At 36.1% G+C, this 5707-nt stretch overlaps 1 pseudogene; it reads left to right on the top strand.

Annotated features, from left to right (window-relative positions):
- Positions 1-2191: 2191 nt before the first annotated feature.
- The window catches only part of LOC116098851, a 5628-nt pseudogene continuing 2112 nt past the window's right edge, over positions 2192-5707 (top strand).

The following is a 5707-nucleotide window of genomic DNA, read 5'->3' as shown; positions in this document are numbered from 1 at the left end:
CGAAGCTCTTTCCGAGGGGGGAATTCAGAAAATTCAGATTGCTTCCTAGCATCCGGTGAAATGTTAAAGTATTTTGATTGGGTTTAATGCATCTAGGTGCTAAGCTTTTCTTTTATGAGCAGACAAAAAGTCACAGATACAAGCTAGTTGGAAGCACAAGGGAATATTGCTGAGGGAAAGAATTGTTTCTTAATTCTTACTTGAAGTTGTTTTCTCTCTCTGCTTGCACTTGCAGTTTAGCTGTTAACTACTTTGATTTCTTGGATCTCTGACTTGGAGCCGCATAAAAGGTGGGGATCACTTTTCTAATTTGAATGTGTGGGTTTGTTCTTACAAACAAGTAAATATTTAAAACACATTGGTTTAAAAGAGGAGAGAGACAGAAGCCAAGAGACAGAAAAGAAAGTAAAGGGCTCTAAAAGAAAATGGAGGGCGGTAGGTAGAAAAGAGGGATTAGGACATAGGGATTTCAGGCTTAATAAAATAGAAAACTGGCTGTTAATAAAGTGTCTGGTTTTCTCAGAAATATCTTCCTGCACATTTTCTGTCAGTCACATATCATTTTGACGAGCTTACAGTATGGTGTACTTTGCTACAACTGACTTTTGTCTTTGGAAAACATGGATCTTGGTTACAAGTAGAATTATTTAGAGCCAGAAAGGGAGCAATTCATTGGCTAGTTTCCTTACAGCCTTTGAAACGCTCAGATATATGACTCAGTTCTTCTGGGCTTGGTATGAAGCTGCTTTTATCGGTCTTCTCTGCAGCCTGATTTAAGCCCTTTATTAAATGTCACCTCATTTACTTCCTCCTTACAGGGACTCTTATTTCTTTGATTAACTGAGGGCACCACCACCAAACCCTTATCAGCCTTCGGTTTATTCATGAAAAAGAATAAATGAGGCATTTCAGGGTTTCTTAAAAGGTTGCCCTCTGCCCAACCCCCAGGCCCCCCACAAAGGGGGAAGAAACATTTCCAAAACTGACTGCTGGTTAGGTTAAGAGAACTCTTTGTGTTTGTTGCTTGTCTGTTTCCCCATAAGCAAAACCAGCTTGAGAGAACATTGGGCTGGAGAAAGGGAGAAAGAAGTTATACAGGAAGCTTTGTATGTAGAAAAGAATTTTTTACATTGCAAATACATACAAACAGATAAATATCATCCTGCATGTCCTTCTTGACTTCATGCAATAATGTATGCACAAGGGGTTGTTTTGAACTAGATATGTTCATTATTAAAGAAACCCCTTCCATTTTCTTTCTAACAGAAAGAAAAAAAGCAAATCAAATCAAAACAAAACAAAAAACCAACCAACCAAAAACCACTCACATATCAAGATTCCTAGCTATGTGTAGTGTCACATGTAGCTTTTCAGAACAATACTTCTATATCTATGTTTAAAAACATTTGAGAAAGGTAGCAGCTGAAGTTCCAGTGCAGTTCCGTTCTGACTTTTGTTCTGATTTCTTCTCCCAGAATAAATGCTCTGTCCTTTTGAAAGTAGCTAACTTTGTGGCAAACTGAGTGGCAAACTGGCTACTCAGCTTGATTCCCTAAAACAGTGGTTCTCAACCTTCTTGATGCTGCAACCCTTCAATGTAATTCCTAATTGTATTAAATTGTATAATTGTTTTGAACCCCAACCATCAAATTATTTTCTTTGCCTAATTCATAACTAATTTCACTACTGTTAGGAATCATAAAATAAGTATCTGACATACAGGACATCTGATATGTGACCCCCCCCCCCAAGAGGGTTGCAACCAACAGGTTGAGAACCACTGCCCTAGACTGACTGTAACTCTGATTCATAGAATTTTGGATCATTGGCTTATAACTGAAGTTTTCAGATCAGAAGTCTGGCTTCTGGTAGCTTCTGCATGCCCCCCTCCCAGCTATACTAACTTCATATGAGAGAGGAACAAGTAATTGTGAAATCAAGAGGTTTATTCAGTGCATCCACACTGAGAAGAGGAGGAGTTGGTATAAAGGGCAAGAGACATGTATAATTAAGCAGCCCTAGACAAGATGAAGTCTGCTTGACCATTTCAGCTCTAGTCCTGTAAAATGACATGAAAAAAATCCTTACTGTGTGGAAGGAATCAATGCAGTTCTTATTATTTCTACTCCAGAGTGTATTATTATGGATTATTCTCCTTTCCTGGTCTGTTCTGCTATTCCTGGAATCCAGGATGATTCCAGAGGAGAGGTTAAAGAAAAAAGATTTATCTGAGTGCCTTCAGCTAAAGTAATGGAGGCAAACAGATACAGAATAAGGCAGAGACATCAAACTTTCACCTTGGTTTCAGTTAACCTTGTGGGCTCAGTGAGCCAATGCTTTTTGAGCAAGTGTGGTTTCTAAGTGCCTATTTCAAGTCAACTTGTACAGAACTATATCTAACGCAACACCAAGAAAAAAATAGTTATTTTTTTAATTGTGCTATAAAATGATCTGTTTGTACAATGGGGAAACATCTTCAAATTTTGACAGTGGGGTTTTTTTTGGAAGAATATCACCTTTTGTATTCAGAAATATGCAAAATCAGTTACATTTCTTTTTCATATATATGTATTCAAGATGAACTTCTATAAATGGATTTCTCCTCATATCTCCTCTGACATTATAACATTCTTGGCACTATTATACCATGTGTTTTTTGGTGATTTATTCACCATTCAATACTTACTCCAACCTTACTACTGACCAGCCTCCCAGTGATGCTGATCCAAAGAAGTATAATCAAGATTACATTGTATCTGAGGATATATTATTCACAGGTAACTACATAAATAAGCAATTCCAGAATACTGTTAAGTGTCCCAATACAACAATTTCTAAACTGCACAGTAATGTGGAATATAACATGATAGGGTTGAAGGTTAGACAGGATAATTCATTTAGACAGCATCTCAATGGATTGCTGTGACCCATTGAGTACCATAAATACTCAGTGGAAAGCAGCACGCCACCACTTTTTCTAAGACAGTGCTTCTCAGTCTGTGGGTCATGGTCCCTTGGGGTTGAATGACCCTTTACAAGGGTCACCTAAGGCCATCTACATATCAAATATTTACATTAAGATTCATAACAGTAGCAAAATTACAGATATGATGTAGCAAGGAAATAATTTTACAGTTGGTGTCACCACAATTCTGTATTAAAGTGTGGCAGCATTAGGAAGGCCAAGTGAGAGCTATTGCTAAGACAAGTTCAAGAAGCTAATATAACTGATATCTGTTATTATTATTTATCAGCTGGTAAATGATGAAGCAACTGCTATATTAAGTACTTACATTACTCATACACAATTTCCTTCTTATCTTATTAATCAGGTTTTTTTTTCTCTATCCACCTTCTGGATAGACTTATTGAGGCTCAGAGAAGAGTTTGCTCAAAGTTACCCAGTATTCTAATTCAAATTTACCACTTGCTTTTATTATTTTATAAGAAGAGATGGGCAGGTATTGAATTAGCAGAACAAATAAGGACAGTCCAAACATACAGAATCATAAGTTTTAGTCATGTGGATATGAAAGGGGTGAATGTGCTTGAGGAACTGGGTATAGGTTCAGTGTGAGTAATGTATCCATTCCTTCAAAGGGAAAGAGAACTGGGATTAATCAATAAAGAGCAAGAAAAAGGCAGCTACCTCATGTAATTTTGGATCCAGTATTGTTGTCTTCACTTTATTTTCTCATAGCTTTCAGACTCATTTTTAAATTTAATTTAGTTTATATTATTAACATGTGTTCACTGTGAAAATGGAAAATTGCATTCTGTGGATTTTAATATGCCTTATTTAGTATGAATGTATTTTCTTATCTTGACTTTGAGGAAGTTTTGATAGAGATAGCCAGAGTCAGCATCTTAGTAGGATAGTTCTAATACTAGTATAAACGGAGACTGAAAAAAAAATCCTGTAAAGAAGTTAATAGACTATGTACCTGCTTCTCTCTGGGCAGTAGGAACCTCAACAGTATTTACCTCATTGGATTGCTATACATAATTAACTGAGATAACACAGAAAAAGAGATCAGATGAAGAGTCACATACAGAATGTCATAAATGTTAGGTGCACTTACCTTCCACATTACCATTACATTTGATGAAAGTGTAGGAAACCCTATGAGTGCAGAGGTAAATGAATGTTTGAACATTTATATTCTTTATTGGGAAACTCAATTGTTTTTAGCAGTAGGATGGATGTCAGAAGGATGAAACAAGGCTAGTGAAGAAGAGGAAAGAAAAGGTCTGAGTAAGGGCATATAAACAAACAGTAAATAAAAAAAAGACACATCAAAAGCAGCCAACAGTGATCTACACATTTTTTTCATACATATACATATTGGCAGATGTAATCAAAAAGATGAAGTAGTTAATAAAAAGCTCCGTGGTCTTCTGCTTGAGTTTAGATAGCACCATAGCTACTTTCTAGTTTATGTTTGGCAATGTTTTATGATCTGTTATTTAACAGTTTGTGAATGATAAAAGTAACCACTTCATCAGCCAGAAACAATGCCCAGCACAAAGGAGATACAACTAGCTTATAGTTTTGAGTTTACATGTAAGAGATTTGGATTTGATATATAGGTAAATTGGAACCATTTAATCATAGTAAACAGAGAAGATGTCACAGCAGCTGGTCTGATAGCAAAATTAAGAATTTCTTGTGTTGGGCAGTAGGAAAGATGGATGTGAATGTGTAACAACCAGAGGGGGACAAAGCAGTGGGGGAGGTGTTATGTTAGTACACAATATAAATTAATTGTCAGTGGTAATAATGTATATCTAGGAGACATCACAAATGAATATCTTCTAGTTAGTGACAAATATGGATAAGAAGGAAGGATAGGTTATTAAGATGACTTGTGATTTAGAATTTTGATGTAGATAACATAAAATTGTAGTTCTTCTAACAACAGGAAAAGTTATAAAATGTGACGTGTTTGGGCTGGAAACATAAAGACAAATAATAATGAATTCTGTTTAGGAAAAAACTTTCACATACATAAAGGTGATTTTCAACCTGCTAGAATCAAGGTGCTGCCAAAACAGTCAGCAAGGAGCTGCTAATAGGGAGCTGAAGGTTAGAAAACAGGAAGAGGCCTGTCTTGGGAATCACAGAAAACATGTACAGGAATGTGTACTAGAGAAGGCAGTTAAAACCTATTTGGGCTGCAGATGCTGGGAGTGGTTGGATGAACATATCAGGGTGTTATCAACAAAAGGTATTTGAGTAATATAGGATTGAGAGTGAAAAAAAGGAGGAAATATATAATATAATATATATTAAAACCATAAAATTCATTTTGTATGGATACACACAAATGAAAAGATGCACACTAAATGGACTGACATGGTTGTTTGTCTTGGAGTCAGAGACAGGAGAGTGAATGAGCTGAGAAAATAAAGCGGAAAAACAGAAACGTTCCAGAAAGGGGGTCTTGAATAAACTGCAGATAACCTGCTGTGAAATGAGAATTAATGTCTGATGCAGGGGCATTTAGGGCTGGTGTTTTGCTAAGTGGAAGAACTCTTGCCTAGGGTTATAGAAGCCCTTAAAGATGGGGAAAAGATTGTAAAGCCAAACAATGAAGGCATTTTTAATGCTGCCATTCTCAAGTTAACACAGTTAATGAATAAATGATTATGCTTTTGTATGAGTTTATATTTCCTTTATTCAATAAATAAATGTGGTGTGTGTGTG

The sequence above is a fragment of the Mastomys coucha genome, chromosome X (genome assembly GCF_008632895.1).
Source record: "Mastomys coucha isolate ucsf_1 chromosome X, UCSF_Mcou_1, whole genome shotgun sequence".
NCBI lineage: Eukaryota > Metazoa > Chordata > Mammalia > Rodentia > Muridae > Mastomys > Mastomys coucha.
The sequence above is the reverse complement of the archived record's forward strand: the minus strand, read 5'-3'. Positions and strand labels throughout refer to the sequence as shown.